Below are 24,965 nucleotides of genomic sequence, written 5' to 3'. Positions count from 1 at the left end.
AAAAACCAAAAAAAAAAAAAAAAAAAAAATTGAAAGATTTTTTCAGGACTCTCAAGGAGATGTTAGTCCCTTGCAGAGATGCTGGGAGAATAAACTGTTCCTTGTTCCTAAACTCCACATTTTGTTGGTTCCATTGGGGATCCTGTGCATTTCCTGCTTCAGTTAGACTATTAAAGATGTGGGATTTGGGAATGGGAGGTGGCAAGAAGAAAAATTTGAAAATCTAAACAAAGGGAGATGAGAAGGAGACAAGGTGAGACAAAGGACCTACTAAGGAGTAGAAGGAGAGTTATAGAATTAGATAATGGTATCAAAAAAGCAAAGAGAAATGGAGGATAGAAGAAAAAATAAGGGCACAAATAATGTAAGAATAAAAAATAGAAAAAATTAAAAGGAAAAAAGTTTTTGAAAAGAAGAAAGAAAAATGGATGAAAGTTCCTCAAACCCCAATAAACCAGTGAAGAAGAAAAAGGAAACCAAGAAAGAAAGAAAAAAGTAAGAAAGAAAGAAAGAAAGAAAGAAAGAAAGAAAGAAAGAAAGAAAGAAAGAAAGAAAGAAAGAAAAAAAGAAAAAGAAAGAGAAAGAAAGAAAAAGCAAAAGAAAAGGAAAGGTTTCCTTCCAGGATGTGCAATTTTGGAGTCTATCAACTCATAATTCTCTCCAGCTAACCTTATGACCTGTGGGTTTGTGAGGTGCCTCCCCATTCCAGAGGTCCAGACTGTGGTCGTGTCCTTGCCCAGGACCATAGGGAAGGCAATCAGACCTCAGGTCTGTTCTGGATGTAGGCAGTCTCTCACCCCGGGCACTTACCTCATTTCTGGGGATTCAGGTTCCCCTCTCCTGTAGCCACCAGCTAGCGGGAATCTAAACTATTTTGGTTTGTTTCTGTGCATCAGGAACCTTCTCCCCAACTTCTCTTTAGCTCCTAATTTCCCCATCACTTCCTTCTTAATTCCTGGCAATCTACATTTTTTTCTTCACTAAATTATTATTTGTAAATGTCTGGGTTCTAGATCTTAGAGAGGCTGAATTTGGTTGCCAATCACATTTCCTTCACTCCCAATTTTTTTACTTTCTTATATATTCTGGATATTAATTCTCTGTCAGGTGAGTATCAAACACTTGTTCCCATTTGACAGCTTATCTCTTTATTGTTTCTTGTTTATTTACTACACAAAAGCTTCTATGTTTGATATGATCTTATTTGTTAATCCTTTTTAATTTTTATTAATATATGTGTATAGTATATAATGATCACATCCATCTTAGAGAGTTAGTACATGTCCATAATGCATTTTAATTCTTTTTATGGCATCTTCCCTTCATTCCTTCCCCTCTCATTTCATCTGATACCTTTTTTTTTAATTTAAAAAAATCCCGCAGGCTCAAACAATTTGTCTGCTGTATTTCATTTTGGAAAAATGATACCAAGCACTATGTGCAAAGCCAGGCATGGTGGCGCACGCCTATAATCCCAGCATTCCAAAGCCAGAGGCAGGAGGACTGCTGCAAGTTCAAGAGCAGCCTGGGCTACATAGTGAAATCAAGGCGAGCCTGCACTAAAAGCAGGACCCTGTCTCAAAATTCAAAGACTATTTTCTCCAAAGGTTTTTAGTAACACTGTGACAACTTTTCATATCACTGTTACAAATAAGTTTGCTTCCTGAGTATTAAAAACTATATCTATGAATTAACTTGGACATGGAGAGAAGGGTTTAGGCATGTAATTGATGGCTTTATGTTCATACAAATAAGCCTTCCTGAAATCCTAACTCCAGATAATTCTGAATACTCTATAGAGGCTGAATTCTACAGATTGCCAAGACCTTCCACAACCTGAGTCAAAATCTATAAGAATTGGTTCAAGTATATGTGCTTAACAAAATAAAAACTTCTGGATTTTGATGAACCACTGTGCTAATTTAATTAGTTTTTAAGACATTTATATACGCATGTACATATGAACAATGTGAGTATGAAGAGATTTTTTATCCCCAAATTCCATCCCTTTGTGTTTGTAATGGCTGCAAATTTCGTTCTGATAATGAATTTTAAAAATTCTTTATCCAAACCCATCTCTCTCATGTGTTGATCACCATTATGAAGGAGTTTTTGTTTACATGTACTTTATTTGTAAAATTTAGTTTTAGGCAGTCATTTAAATCCTTTTAGCCCAATGAAACTGCCTGAAAAAATACGATTGAAACAGTTCAAGCCAATTATTTTCCGATTTTTAATGAATAAGACGGGGGTAAGAATGAAGAGGAGCTAATTTCAACTGCAAAAAGTGAGACTCGTAGTTTAGCATTGTTAACAGTTTTCATTGTATTAATTGAAATGACCTCCAATAAATAGAGCCAATGACTCTTGAGTTCTAGGAAGAATAAATCCTTTAATATGAGTAAATAGGAAGTTGGCTCCAGTAAAATGAGTTATGTTCATAATGAACTAATAAAATCCATCACTGAATTGTATTGAAACAGCCTTTATTGCATTATAATACCAAACAATTCAAATTAAAATTTTGCAATGAGGTTCCTCTGTGTACATGCTTACATTATTCTAGAAGAATAATTAAAATCATTTATATTTAACAAAACAATTAAGTGCTGCTATTATCTTTTCCATATGGGGGAAGTGTTCAAAACAGAAAGATAAGTGTGGGAAGTGTGTATGGGGGAAACAAACGGCTGAATTACATTCAGCAACCTACTGAGTGCTACAAGTTTATCAGGCACTTGGGCTGTGACTGGCACAGAGGATTACCAGAGATACTGTCCCTTAAGGTCTCATTAGGTTTTCTATGCTAGGAGACAGAACTGTGTGCACATAATTATTCATTGTGTATTAATTTATGAAGTATTATTCATTGTGTATTAATTTATGAAGTATTATTCATTGTGTATTAATCTGCTCTGATTTGAATATTGCTTTTTGTTGGATTTAATTATGCCTGAAAAACAAGAAGCATTATTTTATCTGTGTGGGCTTATCAAGTGATCATCAGCCAAGAAATATCAACATTTTAAAACAACTGAAAAGCTAGGTGTAAAATTGGAGTTTACAGAAAAATCTGATCTTTTGATTTCACAGTGTTGTTAATCTATTTCCTCCTTCTTCACCCTTTATTTCCCTAAGACCCCCTTGAGGGAGTAATCCTATGTTTTGATCATTTGTTGAGAATTGGAAATTGCAGTGTGTGGCAATTCTATGATCCTCTATTAATGGAGAGAAAAAAACTGTCTATAAAAGCTATTGTCTAATACCCAGAAAGCTTCTTTGCTGTTAACTGCTGAACGACCCATATTTTTTAAAAAGATTTTCTAGAATCCCAAGCCAAACAATGGCACACCGATATTTCCAGGGTGCTTCAGCTCGGCCTCTCAGCTACAATTTTTTAAAACAATGTGAACTAAATAGCAATTAAAAACTACAAAAATATATCATAGTAGCCCTTCATGAGTAATCATAGGTAATAGGGATATATTTATCAAACATTCATGTTATGTTCTATTTCTATCAGACAAGATCATTATTCTTCATTTCAGAGATTTCTATCCAGACACACAACAGAAACCTTTAGCTTTCTAACCTTTTTTCACCCTCCCCCAAACTCCATTGTGAATACAAGACTATTGATAGGTAAAATATTCAATCAAACAAACAAGCTTCCAAAACTAAAGCAAACTGACTTTGAATTGTTGTTTATTCAGCTGGAACACAACTTGGAATGTCCACTTATATCAATGTGAAATGTATAGTTCCCAAACATGGTCACACATGCTCTCTGTTAACCTTTTTTTTCTTTTCTTTTCTTTTTTGTTTTTTGTTGTTTTTATCCCCTAAGCCTACTAACACCAGGCAAAGTCCTGACTTAAAAACAAAACAAAAAAAAAACTTAATTATTTTATGACTGGGCAATATCATATTTTGCTTTTATTTAGAGACAATTTTGAGAATATCATCTATCTGGTTATCTATGCTGAGGTTTTCAGTAGAGTGAAAAGTTTCATAAAGAATGAATGCTGTGCTTCTAACTTGTGAACTCTATGTTACCACAGGTGAACTAGAAACATTTCACAGCTTTTGAAACCATTTTTCTTATTACTTATATTATAGCAAACATTGTCTAAACTTGACATTGCCACTGAGCTGAGCAGTCAGCCCCAAATCTTCAACGTGTTCTCTGACCGCAGTTTCAGGGGATGTCTATATTCTCTATATAGTCCAGTTCAGCTCTGCCTAAACCACTGGATGGCCATCCACCTGGCCACCTCTTTCACCTTCAGAAAAATCAGCATCTACTGAGAGACTGTTAGGGACCTGTTAGCAGTTTCAAGAGAGTGACAGAGAGGATGACTACAGATTTTACCTGCTATGGGATCACATTCTAGCAAAGATTTCATCCTTCAATCATTTCCTACCCACACAAGTAGGGTCAGTGTTTATCTCTGGAGCACTGAAAACATTCAAAAACACTCTTCTTAAACTTGGTGAACCAAGTTAAAAAAAAAGCTGAAACTGATACCAGAAAACAGCTCAGGGCTTTGAACATAATAAGTTTTACTTGTTTAGGTGATTTAAAATGAAAAGACATGCTCTGTAGGTCCTCAGTGATAATCTATTTGCTTTTGTTCTTCCTTATTTCAGTGATTTATATCCCCTATAACTGAAGTTAGTTCACACTGAAAAAATGTGTAATTTTAAATTAGAAGAACCATAAGAAGGTAACAAATTTACTTTCTGGCACTCCTAGAGTCCCCGGATTTTGTGTTCCACCACTCCTACTGCTGTCACATAGTATGTTTCAGTGGGAATTACCCAAAATTTTTCAGCCCTTTATTCAACTCTCAAGTGCATTATAAGCTTTTTCTTCTCTATCAAGAAAGTCAGTAATTTTATTTTCCCTATTACTATGATTTCAAATGTTATTTCAGATTGAACTTTTCCACTGTATAATCCAAGACAATTTCTATGGGTAACTCTTTTTTTCATGAAATAATCCCTCCATAGACACATGGAGAAGACTAATGCCCAAAATCCACTATGATTCTAAGCAGGAAGCCAATATACCATTCAGTCCTCTACTTGGTTGCATATGCAATGCAGCTTTACATATTCTTTCTTTTTTACACCAATTTTGAGTCTATGTTGTTAAATTGCTGATACAAAACACATTAATAAAATGTTTTCATTTCAGGACATTTATAATTTTTGGCTTGTTGTTCTATAATATAAACTACTATCATTATGGCAAATCCCATGATAGACAGTAGACTCTACAAACGTTTCCTCTAAGGAACCACACAGAAAATATTTTAGGTCTTGAGCAATAAACAAAATTAAGTATATTGCTGAGCTGATGAGAAAAATTTTAAATATAGTTATTTAAAATTTGTCAGCCATCTTTAAATGATGGACTGTATCATACTATGTGGCAAGCTGGATTTGGTCCATGGGTCCAGTTTCATGGCTTCTAATATTGCATCTTGTAACCCTCTACATCTTATCCGTGCAGTTTGAACTCAGGCATTGTGTCCAATCTTAGCACTTAGGACTTAGCACAATGTTGGATTTACAATAAGTGCTTAGTAGAGTTTAGTCTCCTCCCATTCATCACAGGGTTAGATCTTTCATGGTGAGTGTGAGATTTATTCATTTTTTTGTTTTGAATATTTTAAAAAGATTTATCTATATTATAAGCATAGGAGGTTTTTCCTCTTGAAGCACAGATATTTAAAAATACCCTTTCGTACCCATGTGAGATATAGGTCAATGTGGAGAAACACCTTTACATCAGAGTTTTGCTTTTTAGCCAGTAACACTGGGATAGGGTGTGGATCAGGTCACCTCCTGACATGGTATCTCCTCTCTGCCTCAGAAAGCTGGTGAGTTTAGGGCACAATTCAGTTCAAAATTATGTGCATTCTTTTATATTAACTTCACGTCTGTTTCTAGCAAGAGTCAAGTTAATGGCTCTGAAGTGTAATAAGGACTTTATGTATTTAACCTGAAACTTTGTCCCCAACCTTGATAAAACCCTACCACATGAGCAAAGCTTATTCATTATCACTGCCTCAGGAATCCTTGCAGCTGTGTTCTGAATTGCTCAAGGAATTTCAAGATGCTGTATGCCAGAGCTAGGCCTATTTATTAAGTATCACTAAACAGAATGCAGGTACTGAAAATAAGCAAACACAGTTGAATGCTTTAAAAATCATGTCTTTTAAATTGCCTTCTTTCCTTCCTTCTCTCCTTTCTACCTTAGTTGTCATGCCCCTTGATTTTTCATCTTTCCTTCTTTTCTTATTCAATTCCTCTCATTTTTTTCTCTCCCTCTTCTATCTTCCCATTTTCATATGCAAGGATATAAGGGAAGTACATATTTTGCTCGGTATGCAAAGGATGCATAAATAAGCAATTTCAGGTGTTTCTCTGGTCTTCATCCTAACCTCTGTACAGGTGCCAAAACACTATAAGTAACACTGAAAATGAGTAATCTTATGAGTTGGAATCTGAATAATCTCCTTGAAATGTAAAGCAGAATTACATTACATGGATTATTTAGATTTCCCAACTGTAGTTCAAAGGCTGTTTTGGCTACATATTCTAGGTTATGTCTAATGATTATTCATTTAATTTTTTTGCCCCAAATTTTTAGAAGGGTTATTGCTGAGGACTTAGACTCCATAGCAACACAAACAACTTCCTTCTTTCTACCATCTCAGTGCAAACCTGTCACTCACTCCAAACTGTCAAGTACGAGAGTCAGAGGAAAGCGAAGCCCTCACAATTGAGATTTTAAAAACTTAAAAAAAACTTCTAAAACATAAATTTTATTTATTGTCTAAAATTATACTATAAAAGTATCCTTAGTTGAAATTCAAAGCATATAGTGATCAATATAAAAATAATACTTTGGGTCCATTGCTAACCAAATCCTCACTTTATTTACGCTCTGTGTTGTTTGTGTAATGACCATCAGCAGTCACTCTAAACTTTGGACACTCTCTTTCAAAAAGCCATTTTCTCAAGGGCCACTGGGTCCTTAAAAAAAAAGAACAAAATTTGCATCTGAAGATACTTCTTCTACTTTAAAATCTACTCACTTCAATCCATTCATTGCTATAGGAGTCTGCAGGCTGAGATCTGAAAGGAAGAAATGTTTTTGTCATGACTGCAGTGAGTCACGAAACAGTAAATCATGCCAGTCTTAGAATCAACAAAACAATTAGGCACATGGAGTGGAGGATCAACCTATGCCCAGACGGTCATCTTACTACTTCCCTCTTGATTGCTTTCACCTTGTTTGGCTGTCCTCTACTTGCTCGCTGTTTCCTTGGCAACAGAAGTACAGTGTCTTCTTTTGAAAGGCAAATTGTTTCTACCCTTGTATCGAAAAGAGTTGGAGGTTATATGTAAATGCCTCCCTACATTAAAATTAGAGTGAAGATATCTGAAAGTGTTCAGAAATTGTGATTATTCTCTTGGATTCAAAAATGAAGAAAGAGATATTTTGGGAGTATAGTAGCACACTCATGAAGGACCAGTGATGAAAAATAATAAAATGCTTAAAATTTCCAAGTCAAATCACAGTGTGAATAATAAAACTTACCTACTCAATTGCTATGGTCTGAATGTTTCTGTGGCTTCAAAATCCGTATGTTACAATCCTAACAGTCAAGGATTTCTTGGTATAGGAAGTAGGGGCTTTGGAATTGTGTTTAGGCAGAGGCCTCCTGAATGGGATTTGTGTCTTCATAAAAGAGACCCTGGGGCTCTTTCTCCCCTTTGCTGTGGAAGGTGACAACAAGAAGACATTTCTGTGAGGAAGCTGCCTTCCCCCTACTCAAAATCAGCTGGCATCATGATCTTGCACTTCCCAGGCTGCAAGCAGTACATTTCTGCTGTTTATAAGACACCCTAGCTATGCCATTTTGTTATAGCCTCCCATCAGATTAAGATACCAACTGAAAGCACTCTTTTTATTTTAGTAATTTGTTATAACAGGATTTTGCCAATTAGAGTCAGCTGATTGGTCCATGGGATTCACTAGAGGGAATTATTTAACAAGTGTAATGATAGTGGGACCAAATTATGTGTTCCTTGTTTATTTATTAACTATTATTAGTCTGTCTGAAAGTAATTCAAGAGTCTTTGTTTTTAAGGCACAAAAAAGGACATTATTTTTTACTATATGAAAAAGCAAGAAGCACTATGGAAAATAGTTGAAACAGATTTCATGAACCTGAGGTAAATTTGTTATTAGCTATATATTTTAGTACTGGACTTTCTAACAAGAATGGCAAAAGTAGAAAGGAAACTGGGGTCTGTCATTCTCATTTTTCAATAGAAAGCATAGAGAGAAAGAAATAATTTGTTGACCTTAAATATAAAGCACTCATCACATGAATCATTTATGAGGGACACTGACTTGAGGGATGGACCATGCTTTGCAAACACGGCCTCTAAGGGGCCACTATTCTTGTAACAGCCTCCAAGTCCTTTAAGTCCTTCTCCCTCAACTCCAGCCAAGAGGTCCAGTGACAGTGACTATGTTCGGACTTAGTCATCCCAAGTGACTGTTCAAAGAGAAAGAACCGATCAAACTGACTTTGGATTTTTAAGCTTGAAATTTTGGTGGTTCAAGCAACAGAATATAAAATTAAGGGTAATCAATATTCAAGTTTTCCACAATGGGCCTACTGAGAGATGCTAATCAGAAAGAGAGGAAAGATAAGAGGCAGAGAGAGAGAAAGAGAGAGAGAGAAGGAGAGAAGGGGGAGGGAGAGAGAGAGACTGGCACTGAGTTGAGTTCAGGTCTTTATCGAGGTTCTTGACTCAATTTCTCTGCTCTTCAGCTTTCCAGCCTTCTGTAGGGTCTGCAGACCAGTGAATTTCCCCTTTGTTCAAAATAACATCTACTTTAGTTTCTGCCAAAAGAATCTTGGCTAATACATGTGCAAATAATGGTTACATGCCTGTAAATACCAAGTGTATGCTTTCATTCCGAGCCTGTTACTTATTTGTGCTTTTTAAAGAGCCAGGTGTCTTGTACTTCGCTTTGGTTATAGGCTTCTTTAAAAATTGCACTGATTGAAATAAGAATTACACTGACCAAAATAAGAACTGGGCATGAGAAAATATAAATAAAGAGAATAGCAAGGTCACTTTCAAGGTCACTTTGAAACTAAGTGTCCTAGTTCTGGAGAATGAATAATGTTGATCAGAGAATAGTGAACATATCCTGGGTCTGAAGTCAGGCGCTACTGTTCGGTGACACATCTGTTTCTCCCCGGAGGATCACTGTAGCACTTTGGGTATGCAAAGTCTTCATGAAATGCAGGCCACACTCACAGGTGAAACACTCACTAACTATTCCTGCATTCCACAGCACACCATGAACTACATCATCACACATGTCAGGTAGGGTATAATACCCATGTTTTGTCTTTCTCGTGTATTGCCCATGTATGGTGCAATCTTCTCAGGGTACAGAGTTCAATCCAACAGCAACTCATGGATTTCCCTAAGGACAAGTACACATTTAAGGTTTAATACTGACTGCATTATGTTCTGGCCTGAGCAAAATCATGCTGTATACTGGCTGTCTCACTTTCGTATCTCGGAGGCACAACACTTGACACTCACAATTGAAAGGAGAAAAGGTTTATTTTGACTCAAGTTTATAGATATTTCATTCCTAGTTGACTGGCTCCAAAGCAAGGCAGCATGACAAGAGTGGCATGGCAGAGGGGCATTGCTCATGGCATAGCAGGCAGGAAGAGCATGAGATCAAGGGAGGAGAGAAGGAAATATATGCTTCTAAGCAATGCTCCTCTGAGTGACCCATCTCCTCTTACCAAGCTTTACCTCCAAACATCACATTTAGCTATAAAATCATCAGTGCATTAACCCACCAGTGAGTATAACACACCCATGATCCAATCACCTTCCCCAGCTCCACCTATGAGCACATGAGGTTTACAGTGACACACAGACTATAGCCCAGCTCACTGCAAAATCCGCCAAGAACTTTGTCAGAGCTCTCACCAGTCCTCAGTTCCAAGCTCCTAAATTCTCCCACTGGCTGTGCCCCAGACCAAAGCATACCACTGCGGTGCTGTGAGTGGTACACTGGCATGCTGGTTCATTCAGCTGACAGGAAATAACATCACCTGGAAAAAGTTCTTTAAAATTCAGAAAAGAGCTGCACTACTTTCAGACAGATTAACTTTATCTGCAAAGTAGGATGTTTGTTGTTCATTGTTTTTGTTGTATCTCTTAACAATTTTAAATCAAAATAAGTAGAGAATGGTGAATAGTTTTTTATCAACTTAAAAATGAAAGCCTTGGGGCTGGGGATTTAGCTCAGCGGCAAAAGCGCCTGCCTGGCAAGCGCAAGGTCGTGAGTTCGGTTCCCGGTACCGGAGAAAAACCAAAAAAAAAAAAAAAATGAAAGCCTTTTAGTTTGCCATTTTTAATTCTTTTGTCTTGTTATATAAGTCCCTTTGTTGATGGCTTATAGTCCCAGCTCTTTTTCTGCCTGTGATTTCTGTGCCACTGACATGACATTTTCCCCACAAAATAAAGTATTGCCATCAATGAAAGAATTTGGAGGCTAGAAAGAAAGAGACAGAGACAGAAGTAGAGATACAGAGCTAGAGCTAGAACTAGATAGAGACAGAGACAGAGTCAGAGACAGAGAGTTGGGAGGAGACAGTGTACAAAAGTCTTTGAACATGTTTGCACATTAACATGTCATTTCTGTATTTAGATGGGAAATTTAGGCTCTTTATATGCAGTTTTATGCTTTTCAAATTTTTCCTTGAAATTTCCTTTTTTGTTTAGCTGATTTTATACATTTATTGTCTCTTTTTGAGTGTTTAAATATTTCTACAAAAGCTAAATATTTTCATAAGACTTACACCAATCTAAAAGAAAAATGAAATTTCTACTTACTTTGGCCTTATATTTTAGCACATGCTGTTCTTTATTAACTATTATTATAACAGTTATTTCCAAATCTTGAGAGATTTATCTTTTTTTTTTTTTGGAAATTGTTTTTTAGAAAGCTTGCTTCTTTTCAGAACAAGGCATCACTAGATATATTTTTCTCAAGGGAAACAAAACAACATATAGGAAGATGTTGTGGAGAACCTCCTAAATAATTGTAATGCAGATCTACAGCAATGATTCCTGTTTAAACAGAACAAGTGTGTTGTGTTCCCATGAAAAGCAGAGTCTGCTTTAAAGAAGCTGGTGAGCAATCTGTTTGACCTTCGTAGTCAAGATGGACTGTGAGAGGGCACCCTGGAAAACATCGCACTATGCCGATCCCCAGGTATAAATGCCAAGTTCTCCAAATACCACAAACCTCCGACAGTACCCAGATCGCTTACTCTTCTCTCCTCTGGAAAACGTTCTGCTTTGTCTTATCCCGTCTTCCATCCCCTGTGCATGTAGGTGAAGCATCATGCTGAAGCAGAAAAAAACATTTGGGTGGAAGCCTAGAAGAGTGATTGTAGTTCAGATCTATTGCATATGGCCTATGTTGCTTAGCTTTTGTAGTCTTCTTTACGCATTCATTAATGACAAGCAGCAGACACTAAGTATACACCAATGATCAACACAGTCCCTGTTTCATGTACAATACATTGATGCAAGGGAGATCAACACTAAAATATAATCACAAAAATAAACTGTGTTAAGTTGATCTATAACAGACACATGATAACAGACAGATGCCACATCCACACTATAGTAAGGTGTTCCTGGAGAAATGATGTTTTGTACTTAAAATGCAAAATCTACTTTATAATTAAATAGACAGGGATGTGATAGCAAAGTAAAAGGGGACATACGAAAATACAAACATATGCATATATATTTCTATGCAGGGTGAATAACATGAAGAGAATGAGAGGCAGGAAGATATAAGTCACTTTTCAAGAACTAAGTGTCTTTCAACTTCTAACTTCTATTATATGTCTTACAGGCCAAGGTCTAGTTCCATAATCATCTTCTAAAACTCTAAAATTTTAGAGTGTAAGACTCCAAAATCTTTCCCCCACATTAAACTTTCTTCTTCCAGGAGTTCCACTGACATGAAACAAAATTTGAATCATAACTTTGGCATCTGATTAGTTTTGTTCTGGTTTATCCACTAACTCCACAAACATCTGTCCTCTATTATCACATAATTTTAAATTAAGAATGAATAGGATTGCATTGGGTACTGCTTTGGTGTCTACCTCAGTGTCTACTGGGTGCCCTGCATCCTCTAAGAACATTCTTGTTGAATTTATTGTTTCCCTTTACCCTCAAAGCAGGCTTCCTGTCACAGTGTTGAGGCCAAGAATAATAAATGGGTTGAAATGTTGATGCAAGGAACAGTAGTAAATGTCTTATCTAATATTTGGATCCTGTCATTCTTTACCTGGATTTAGGAAATGGAGAGAGCCCTGAAGATACCATCAATTTCCTGTGGCAGTGTTTCTAAGGGAACTCTCCTATTATACTGAAGCATTTTTGACTGATGACATGAATATCCTGAGCTCCTCAAGAAAATGAATCATTACACACCACTGAATGGATCTGCTTAAACTGCCAAAAATAACAGTGGCTTTTATGTAGGCAGTACTCTTCGCAAGGTACTCAAAAGCAAATGTACAATCATTCCTAAATCATTTCCTTAAGGTAGAAGGACATGCTAATTGAGGAATAAAAAAACAGGATATAAAAGATACAAGTCAGCTTTTTAACCTTCAAAGAAAACTAGCTGTCTAGTGAAAAGGAAAGGTACTTGTTGTGGTCAACTATTATTTTTTTCTTGCTTTTGTTTCTGTTAAAAACAGCCAAGCTGATGGACTAGAGATTCACAGACTGAACCATAATCCTGGTCACAATACTAACTTCGGCTGTATATGCAAATGCAGTAGTATATTGACTCAAGAACCATTGTTTGCAAACAATTTGGTTGCTAAAGAAAAGTGTCAGGCAAAATTCCGTTTTTGTTTGCAAGCTCTACATTGGGTGACAAACACGACCACAGCCCTCTTTATTACACAAACACAAACATGGTTATCTTTTCAAAAATCGTAGAACAAATAAGGTTCGTGAACCAAGGCACCACTGTAAGCCTATGAAAATGCTGATTCATGTACAGCGTAAGATAAAAACGTGAAGTGCAGGCACACTGCTGATGACAACACCTACTGGGGCCCTGTGTAACCCATATGGAAAGCAGGACAGAGAATCCAGGCACCCTGCCTCCTGCCATAGCTGCTGTCTGGGCATCACACAACCAGTGCAGGAAAGGAAAGCAGTCAGACCGCTAAATCCTAGGCCCCTCTGCTTCTCGTTTTACCACAGCACAGGACAGCAGATGTGACACGCAACACACATACCTGATCGAAGATGAGACCAACTCCCAGGAGGGGAGTTTCACCACAGGACTGGAGTGTTACCCTACCCCAGAACCCAGGTGAGAGACAGCCAGGAGATATAGACTTGGAGAAGGTAAGAGCTAAATACAGATCTCCTGGGATTCCCCTGGGAGGCCCATGCTTGGGCCAGAAAGATCACAGGGTGGATCTGTATTCTGAAGGGGGTGAGCAGATGTGGTGGGCATAGTATTCAGAGGCAGTGGCCTTGAAGTAGAAGGCATTTAATCCAGTGGTATTCTCGAGCACTCATATTGCTGCCCATATTCAGCAGAAATTAGAGATCTGAATTACTATAGGTCAATATATGAGTGGCTTAACTATCTTCATTAAAACCACACACCTGATTTCTGGTTAAGGAGCATATCATGAATGGCCCTTAGGGTTTACCAATACCCAGTTGATATTTTATACCACTGTTGTTGCTGACTTAGCTGTTGTAACCAAGGTGACATAGTTGATTTTCTCTCTATCCAGTATCTAGATTATCTGGGGATCATAAACAATACTGTGTAAGGCACTGGGGCCAAAGAAGGTGCAAATCCCAACACAGAAACAAACAAAAAAGATAGCAATTGAGAAAAAGGCAAGGAAATTCTTCTCCAAACTTGCACTTTCTCCAAAACTAGTTTGAGGGGCAAGGAGGGGGAGGAAATCACAAGCTACACAGCAAAAAGATCTGAAAAGATATCAATGGCTGTAAAACAGTTCAATAGGATTCTTGGTAAATTTCAAGAAGATGTAACTAATAGGATAATGTCCCTAATGAAACAAATGATCAGCAAGTCTAGAAAAAACATCAATATAAATCCAGTGAAGCTAAGGAAAGAGTTGCAAAGCATAAAGTCCAACACATAAAAGAATGGGAGCCCATAAAGAGATTCCAATGCAGAAATCCAGGAGGTCAAATATATGATTAAAAGTATGGGTAGCATAAGTGAACAATGTGAAAACAGAGCATCAAACCTGGAAGAAGGGGCTATGTTCAATCATCAGCTCATGAGCGATAACTTAAAAACAACAAAAGAACAGGCAAAATGGATTCAATAGTTGCTAGATAACTGAAGACTAATATGATTAGTCTGAAAGAATAAAAATTCAAAAGACAGCACAAAGATCATTAAAAGCCTGTTTACACAAATACAGCAAAAACTTTCCAGACATGGAAAAAAATTGAACATATTGATATGTGAGATATATGAAACTCCAATTAGCCACAATAAGAAAAATCCACTCTATACCACATAAAATATCATAAATAGAATATAAGAACAGAATCTTAAATGATGGTAGAGAAAAATCAATGAATCATCTGTAAAGAAAAACCCATCAAAATTACAATAGATTTCTCAACACAAACTTTTCAGGCAAGGAGAGGATGGAATGAATTGTTTTAAACAACTTTGAACCCAGAGAGTTAGATCCTGCAAAATTACTTTTCAAAATTGATGGAGATATAAAATTTTTCCATGATAAAGAAAGCCTAAAGAATTTTATGACCATCAAAACTACACTCCAAAAATTTCTTAAGGCTACGCCTGAAGGAGAGAGTGGAGCTAACAATGCAAAAGACCTGATAAAATGAATACAACAGGTAGGGCAGAAATTAAGTAGAAGGAAAAGAAATAAAAACAGCAACAGGTAAATAATACAATGACAAGAAAAGTCAATACCTATGAATTATAACTATCAATGAAAATAGACTCAATTCACCAATTAAAAGACAAAAATTAGCAGAACTAATCATGAAACAAGACCCAATGTTATGGTATATAAAAAAATATTTAACACAGAGGAAATTCATAGACTAAAAATCAAAGTATTGAAAACAATATTCCATGCAACACGAATCCCAAAACAAGCATGAGTAGCTATCCTGTTTTCAGATAAATTGGATTCAAGCCAACACTTACCAAAAGAGGCAAAAGACATTCATATTTGTTAACAGAATTATTCAACAGGAGGAGATAACAACTATAACCATACATGCACCAGACTATGATACACCCAACTTCATAAAACAAACACTAATGGACATAAAAGGTCAGATAACCATCAACAAAGTTATCATGAGGGATCCCAATACTATACCATCAAAGAAAGATCAACTAAAAAAATCAACAAAGAAAGAACAGAGTTGAACCAAGCCTTTAAACAAATGGACTTACTTTTATGATATATATTATCAGATAACAGTGCAATGAAAATGAAAGTCATTTGCAAAGGAAAGCACTTAAACTATACAAACATATGGAAAGTAAACAACACAATCTTGAATAATCAATGAGTCACAGAAGAAATTAAGTAAGAAATAAGAAAGTTCCTAGAATTAAATGATAATGGCAACATCTGGTAATAAATAGCTGGTATGGCATAATAACAAGTGATACAGCATACCAGAACTTATGGGACCCAATGCAAGCAGTCCTATGACACATGTTTATAGCTGTGAATGTCCACAGTAGGAAAACAGAATCAGCCCAAATAAGTAACTCATTGATGCACCTCAAGATATTAGAAAAACAAGAACAATCCAAATCCAGAGTTTGTACAAAGAGGGAAATTACAAAGTTCACAGCAGAATTGATGGAATGGAGACATAAATATAATATAAAGAATCAGTGAAATCAAGAGCTGGTTCTTTGAAATATTATATCAAATAGACAAATATTTAGTCAATTTTACTAAACAAGGGAATGAAAATACACAAATCAATGCAGTTAGAGGGGCTGGGGACTTAGCTCAGTGGCAAAAGCGCCTGCCTGGCAAGCACAAGATCGTGAGTTCGGTTCCTGGTACTGGAGAAAAACCAAAAAAAAAAAAAAAAAAAAAAAAAAAATGCAGTTAGAAATGAAAAATATGAAGTTGTAATAGACACTGCTGAAATCCAGAAAATTATTAGCAACCTCACAAACTTACATATCAAATAACTGGAGAACTCAGAAGAAATGGAGAGATTCCTAAGTACATATGAATTACCAAAATGAACAAAGAAGACTAAAAAATGTTGAACAATCCAATAACAACCAAAGAAATTGAAGCAGTAATAATAATAAAAACTAAAATCACGAACTCAACACTAAGTCCAGGACCTGATGGATGCACAGCTAAATTCTATAAGAACCTCAAAGAAGATCTAATACCAATATTCCTCAAAATCTTGAATGCAATTGACAGGGATGGAGTACTTCCAAAATCATTCTCAGAAACTGACATTATCTTGACCCCCAAATCAGACAAGGATCTAACCAAAAAGAGAACTACAGGCTAGTCTCTCTAAACATAGATTTAAAAATCTTCATCAAAATATGGTAAGCAGAATATAACAACTTTTCAAAAAGATCATACATCATGATCAAGTTGGCTTCCTCTGAGGAATGCAAGGATAGTTCAACATGTGCAAATCAATAAGTATAATTTGTTACATGACGCAAGAATGAAAATCATGTGGTCACCACAATAGATGCAGAAAGTCTTTTGACTGAATCCAACATTCATTCATGATGAAAACACTGAAAAAATTAGTATGGAAGGACTTTATCTCAATCTGAGAAAATCCATTTACAACCAACCTACAGCCCAACATCATAATAAATGGGGGAAAACTGAAAACAGTCCCTCTAAATTCAGGAACAAGACAAGGATGTCTTACCACCAATCCTATTCAATATAGTCCTCAAAACATTAGCAGAACAACTGGGCAAGGAAAAGAAATAAAAAGGGATACATACAGGAAAAGACAAAGTCAAAACATCATTATTTGCAGATGACATGATCTTTTACTAACAAATCCCATGAAACTCTGCCAATACTCATACAAGTAATTCTAATAACCAAATTTAGCAGTGTAGCATGATACAAAATAAGCACAGAGAAATCAATAGCATTCTTACATATTAATAATTAACTCATAGAAAAAGAAATTTGGGAAACAATACTATTCACAATAGCATCAAAAATTGAATTCTCAGGGGCTGGGGATTTAGCTCAGTGGCACAGCACCTGCCTGGCAAGCTCAAGGTCGTGAGTTCAATTCCCGGTGCCAGAAAAAAAACAACAACAAAAAATTAAATTCTCATTTATTAACCTAACTAATGAAGTGAAAGACCTCTACAATGAAAATTGCATCCCTCTGAAAAAGGAAACCAAGAAGAACATCAGAAAATGGAAAGATAACCTCTGTTCCTGGGTAAGCAAAACTATTACATTCAAAATATTTTCCAAGCTAATATACAGATTTAATGCAATTCCAATCAAAATACCAATGGCATTTTTCAAATATCTAGGTAAAACAATCCTAAAGTTTGTGTAGAACCAGAAGATGAGACTCAGAATATCAAAAGCAATCCTGGATTCCAAAGCAAAACAGGCATTATCACAGTCCCAAGCTTAAAGTATACTATAAAGTCATAGTCATTAAAACAGCATAGTACTAATACAAAAACAGGCCTGTCGCTCAGTCAAACAGAATAGAAGAAGCAGAAACAATTCTAGGCACATAGAGCTATTTGTTTTTTGAGAAAGGTTCCAAAAATATACATTGGAGGAAAGATTGCTCCTTTAATAAATGGTTCTGGGAAAACTGGTTTTCCACATGCAGAAGATTGAATCTAGATTCCACCATGTACTAAACAAACATTAAAATAGTTCAAAGATCTAAATGTTAAAACAAAAATAATATGCTGGAAGATAAAATAGGTACAGTTCTTGAAGATATAGGCATAAGAAAGAATTTTCTGAACAGAAAGTACACAAGAAAAAAATACCAAGAATCAACAAATGAGGTCATAAGAAATTAGGAAGTTTCTGCACAGCAAAGAAAACAAACAGAGTGAAAAGACAACCTACAGGATGTGAAAAAATTGCCAGCTATTCTTTGGACAATGGACTAACATTTAGAATATATAAATAATTCAATGAAATTAGACTCCAATAAATAAAAGACCCATTCAAATCATGGGCAACTGAAGTGAATAGGCACTACTTAGAGGAAAAAGCACAAATAGCCAATAAATACTGTACATGAAGAAAATGTTCAACATTACCTGCCATTAGAGAACTGCAAATTAAAACTACATTGAGATACTATCTCACTCCAATAAGAATGGCTATCATCAAAAGAATCTAATATTAACAAATGCAAACAAAAATATGAGGGAAAAGGAACTCTGCCATATTCTGGATGGGAATGTAAACTAGTACAACCACTGTGGAAATCAGTATAGAATTTCCTCAAAAAACTAAAAATAGAAATTCCACTTGAACCAGCTATCCCCCTTCTAGGTATCTGCCCAGAAGAGTTAAAATAATCACGTGGCAGGGACACATAGCTGGATTTTGGAAACAGAGTGTATATCCACTAAGATGAATGAACGTGGATAATATGGTATTAATACACAATGGAGTACTAGTCTGCCATAAAGAAATTTAAACTTGAGGCATTCATAGGTAAATGGATGCAACTTGAGAACATAATGTTAAGTGAAATAAGCAAGACACACAAGTTTAAATATCTCATGATTTTTCATATAAGAAAAAATATGAAGAGAGAAAGCAAAATAGAAGACAGATAAATAGGAAGTATGTAGAAGTGCAAATATTTTCCTAAATTACCTATCCGGCAGTGTCAAATATATTTTAATACATACATTATTTCATTTCATTATACTACTAGTTTCTTTTAGTTCATTGAAAAGAAAGTTTTGTGTTATTATCTGTTTGCTTCTTCGTTGTCAGACACTTTTTGATTTCTGTCTCATACTCTGTGTAACTACCTTCAAGATAATGATACACAGTGTATTAACTATTGCTATCCTCTTTACTTTGCCATGAAATTTTGTTTTCTCATAAAATAAAAATATGAAGTACAGATATAGCTAACATTTTAAAGTTAAGCACACTTTCAGTCTGAGGTCAATTAGTATGCAGTAATTAAATCACATATCAAGTACTTGTGTGAAACATACTAAATAATGTGTAACATAAAGGTTTCTTCCTGTAGAGAAAGAGTAATTCCCTCCCATTTTCTGCCCACCCCAATTTCTATGGGGATTTTCATACAACAAATTTGTGTAAATAAAATATGGAAGATTATTGTGTAAGCAGAATAAAGTAGGCATGGTACTTTTTTATTTTAAAGGTGATCACTATCTATAAGGGAGATGTCTTTGGTTTATGGACAAAACTCTAATATTTTTGGATAAATTTGACCAAGATTAGTTAAACTGAGCTCCACCATACTAAAGGGAAAAGAAGGAGAGGGCAAGTCCTTGAGAATTCAAATGCCCAAGAAACATTTTAGTTTTATACTTTATTATCTAAATAAAGTATTATACTTATTTATCTAAACATTTTAGTTTTTGAACTTCCATAGAACTTTTAAGACACTTTTATCTATTTTTCTTTGCTGTAACCACATATTGAGAGAGTTTGCAAACTGTTCACTTAGGAGTATAGATTTATAATTATCCAAAGAGTTCCTGTAATTTTTATGGAAGGAGGGAAGTGAAGAGAGAAGTGAAAGAGGGAGAGGGAGAGAAGGAGAGAGAAAGAAAGAGGGCAGAGTGAGGGGAGAAGGAGAGCGGGAAAGGTGAAGCGGGAGGGGAGGGACAGGGAGAGGGAAAAAGAGAGAGACACACTCTAGGAAAATAGAAAGCTGTCCAAATCTACTTAAAGATTCATTTGTGAAGATTTCCCTCCCCAAGATTAAATGTGTTTGTTGCCTGCAGATGACTTTCTTCGCTTGAACAGCCAAAGTCCAGAAAAGTACCCTGTACAGGTTACAGCTTTGAAATTATTTGAAATAGGCTGCACAGTTTTATAATACTTTGCCTCTTCTCACCTTCTCCTTTCAACTTGTTCAGTGAGTACCGGTCAACTTAATAAGGTTTAGATAAATTCAAACCACACTTGGATTTAAATATCATAGAGGAGAATGTATGGTAGGGGCTTGGATGTTTCTCTCCCCCACCCCTCTGCGTCTCTGTGTGTATGTCTCTCCCCCACAATGAATACGTTTTGTTGATTAACTTGACACTGCAGGAAGGTAACATTATACAATAAATGCCTAAAGGTACATCACAGAAGTATATGTTATTAAAATTTACTGACAGGGCCAGGGATGTAGCTCAGTGGCACAGTGCCTCTCTGGCAAGCACGGGGCCCTGAGTTCAAATTCTGATAACAAAACAAAATTCCCTGATGGAAATAACAATTTTTTTTTATAAATAAATTAGAAATACCAAGTTAGAACATGAATCCTGTCTCGTGGATCAGCAAATTAGAACTTGGCTCATAGCTGACAGAAAAAGATAGTTTATTTAAAAATAAGATAATTCCTTTGTAAAGTAAACCTATTTTAAGTAAAGCAAGACCTAAACACTGGAAAGCTGGTGCATGGTGTACGTGCAGCTCTAAGAATTTTACTGCGTAACATAGGCGCACGGAGCTCAGGTCACCAACGTGGAGCTGCAGGCTGCCCAGGGTCAGTTTCTGCCTCTCTGCTCTGCTCTGTGGCAGCCTCCGATACCACGGTTCATAGGTCAGCTTTCATGTTCCTTTCTTTTAATTTTAGAAAAACTAGGGATGATACCAGGTTCCCTTTTGAGTTTGACTTCTTTAACTCCATGTATTGTTTGCAGGATTTGTCCATATTGATGTGTTTTGCTCAAGTCCGTTCTCATCGATGTATGCACGTGAATACACCATTGCCTGGTTACCTGTTTTCTTATTAACAGACATTTGGGTTTCTGGCTTGGGTTAATGTTAGCATCACTGCATATCATGCTTAAACTATTTGTGTGTGTGAGTGTGTGTGTGTGTATGTGTAAACATGTACAGATTTTACTTGGGCATATTCCTCAGAGTGGAGCATGTGTAGACAATATGGCCAGTAACTTTCCACATTTACACTCTTCCCAGTAGGATGGGCCCATGTCGCCTCAGAGTTTTAAATACTTACCATTCTGGTGAGTTCGTAGAAATACATCAAATAAATCTGCATTTTTCTAGTGACAAATGAAGCTAACACCCTTCATAAACTGGTTGTTTCCAGGCTATGTGCATATTTTATATGCGTGGGATATGCTGGCTATTTAAATATCCGATGCCACATGATGCCTTTCCTCACTTTTTCCCATATTTCCATTTCTCTGCCTTTTACTGAACTCTAGATATTTCAAATACATGCAGAAAGTATCTTCTTATAATCTCTGGCTTACATTTCTATTTTCCTAATATGTCTTTTGATGGATAGAATTTTTCAACTTAAGGTGTCTCAATTTACAAAATTTGTCCCCTTAAGCTTCTTTAATGTCATATTTAAGAACTACTTAATCATTAGAGAAAAATGTTATATCCACTTAAGCATTAATTATATGCCTCAAAATGTGAAAAAAGAATGCTTGGGTAACTAGTCTAGGTTGTATTGCATCCTTCCTTCTAAGTGCAGAGTGTGTAAAATTTATCAGAAAATATACAGCGAAAAATAGTACATTTCTGTAAATTGAATTTAATTTTCTCTAGCAGATCACTTATTAACATGTTATTAAGTTTAATCTTGATCACTTACATTTTTTCTCTTCCCTTGCATGGAATCATTTATAATTTGTGCATTTAAGTGGCACCAGTAAAGGAGTGAGAAGTGGTTCATGCCCTTTGTCTGTGATGGGAGTCATGTGGTAGCATCCCAGGCTGGCTGTCTGCCCTTGGGGGCTGCTGCTCGAGAATGAAGCTCTCATCTGCTCTCTCTAAGAGGTCCATGTCTGCCTACTTGTTCCCAGGCACTGAAGGCTCAGGAAGGCTAAGGACATCTCAGATCCAATTGGCCTCCCCCTTTCAAAGCACCTTCATCCACCGGACCATGAGGCAGCACCAACACTGTCAGTGGATTTTAAGATGTTAAAAAGTTAGACTTCCCTTCAAATGATGGTGGGAAATGAAGATGGTGACATAAGTGCACCTTTTTCTTAATACGTGCCACTTTCAGAGAGAATTCAAAATGCGGAAAGATCCCAAAATTCACTTAGCACTTAAATTAACCATATTATGTAATTATTCACAAGTAAATATTTAGAATATAAATTTTATTAATCATTTCAAAAGAAATACTGCTTAATAATATGATCAAGTTAGTGAGTAAAATGTATCTGATATGTAACTGTAAAAAAATCATATTTTCTTCCACATCCTCCTACCTCTACAACGGATATTCTCCTTAAACAAAGCAAATGTACCAGTTAATGTACAAATTTGCCAGTTAATCTCATAGTATTTTTATTTGTGCTTTCAGTAGTTACCAGGCAAATTTTGAATTATAAAATATAATATCATTGAGGATTTTAGTTGTTAAAATGTAACTAGTAGAAGTATGCTTAAATTAAAACTAGCTAGGCATTCATAAAACTGCAGGACTGGATGAAGTAGTGCCTGGTTTGTTTACTCTTCATTCATGACCAGATTGAAGTAGAGGTCATGAGTAATAGATTGCTCTGATCTTCCTTAGGAAGAAAAATGCAAATTGACTAAAGTTCTGGTCTCAGTGGGTTAATAGCCTTCCTTCAGTCCCTGTTCTCTGTCTGACGCATGGCTCCACCTCCCTGGGTTCTTGCTTGAAAAGCTATGGTTTTTCATTCCACCCACCCATGACTCAAATCATTTTCTCTCCCCTCCCTGACACCTTCTTCCATGATTAATTTTAGAAAATCTCATTAGCTTATTTTAATCAAAATGTTATTTTCTAAAAAGAATTTGAACTGTTTTGAACTTCACTTGATAGAGAAAATGAACTTACTACGATGGGACACATGAAAAGGATATTTAATAGGGCAGAAATGAAAATTTTAACAAATATGCAAAGGAGGTGATCCATTCTTTGTAAAAAAGCGGCTTTCAGGGTGAAAAGGGTAAAGTCATGGCATTCTCTGACTTGTCTCTTTCTTTAACTCATTTGTTACTTTCAACAGAATGATAGTTCCTTTTCAATTACAGTTAACATTCTGTTTGTCACTAAAGAAGAATTCAAAATAAATATGGTACATGATGCCTTAGGGGATTCCTAAGCAGTCACTGGCTAACAGCTAACACACAGGAGATGTCATATATTTGAGTGATTTGTTTGTATTTGATAAATGATTTTTCTTCTTTCTCTGCATCTCCCAAGCCCATGACCTTTCTTTCTCCTTATCCTCCTCTGTCATCATGATAGAAGAGCAAAGGGGATCCTGAGCTGGAAACAGAAAGGACACTGCGTCATTTTCAAAGGTTATCTCCACCGCTCTCAGAGTTTTAAACAATACAATATTAAATACTGTGTTTAAGTGCACACACACACACATACATTTGCACAGTTTGAAACAGGTGAAAATGTGGCATGACACGTTTATTTCCTTCAGTAATTCTCGTCAGTACACCAATATATCAATATACTTTCATTTTTCTTGTATATACCAATTACAAGATAAAGTGTTAGAAGAAATCTAAAGGATGTAACTATAATAAATTATACTAATTAGAATAAAACTGCCTGGTGAACTTCTATGTTTCCTTAAACTTCCAAAGCAGTACAAAAAAATCTAAGGGAAACATATACCTATCTTTACCAAAACATGAATGAACTAAATCCTCCTCGCAGCAAAGTCAGAATCAATCTAGTAACATCAAAAAATTGAAAGTGGTAGATTACATTTTCTTTTTGTTTTCATCCATGATTAGTCAGATAAAATGCTTACATTAAAAAATCATTTTATATTTTTTTTAAAACTATAGTTAGGTAGGGATTGTCTTCTATAAGATGCAAATAAAATAAAATTACATCCTTTTGCCAGTGAACAGAAAACACTAGAATAAACCATGAATATAAAGAGCAATGTTTTCTATGATAAATATAATATTTTCTATTTTAAAATATATTTAACTAAAAAGAAAGGTGGAATATTTAGTTTTTAAATGATAACAAAACAAATAGCAAATACAAAAGTCTCCACAATTGACCTTGGGTTATTTGTCCACGGTTGCTATTTACATTTGTGTGTGTGTCCTGGGAGATAGTCACGCTGGCCTCCAGCCACTCCTGGAGTACTCACTCTCCTTTGTGCGGGATGGCTCTCGCCCAGAAATGATAGTCTTCCTTCTTTCTTCTCCATATTTTTTTTTCTGTTTCTTTAAGTCAGCTGGTCCAACCTCATATCAAAACGTCTCAACTTATAGGCAGGAGAAAGCAGCTGTCCTGTGAATTCTCAGAGCATACCATGTCTCTCTTGGGCCTAACAGTCACTCCACCTTTTGGTACATTGTGGTCTGGCACATCTGCAAGGCTGCCTAGAGTGAAATAATACCCTTACTTGCTTTGTGAGGGATCATTACTGAAGGAACCTCCCTGATGAGAGTAATTATAAACTGTTAGGTCACGATGCTTGTCTTCCACACAAAATCGCTTTTTACCAAGTCTGCTCATGTTTGGGGGACACCTTGGGCATGTGGGTGGCATCCTTCCCATGCACTGTGAAAGAAATGCGTAAGAAC

The sequence above is a fragment of the Chinchilla lanigera genome, unplaced genomic scaffold (genome assembly GCF_000276665.1).
Source record: "Chinchilla lanigera isolate Chin_1 unplaced genomic scaffold, ChiLan1.0 scaffold00061, whole genome shotgun sequence".
NCBI classification, from domain to species: Eukaryota; Metazoa; Chordata; class Mammalia; order Rodentia; family Chinchillidae; genus Chinchilla; species Chinchilla lanigera.
Note: the sequence above shows the minus strand (reverse complement) of the source record.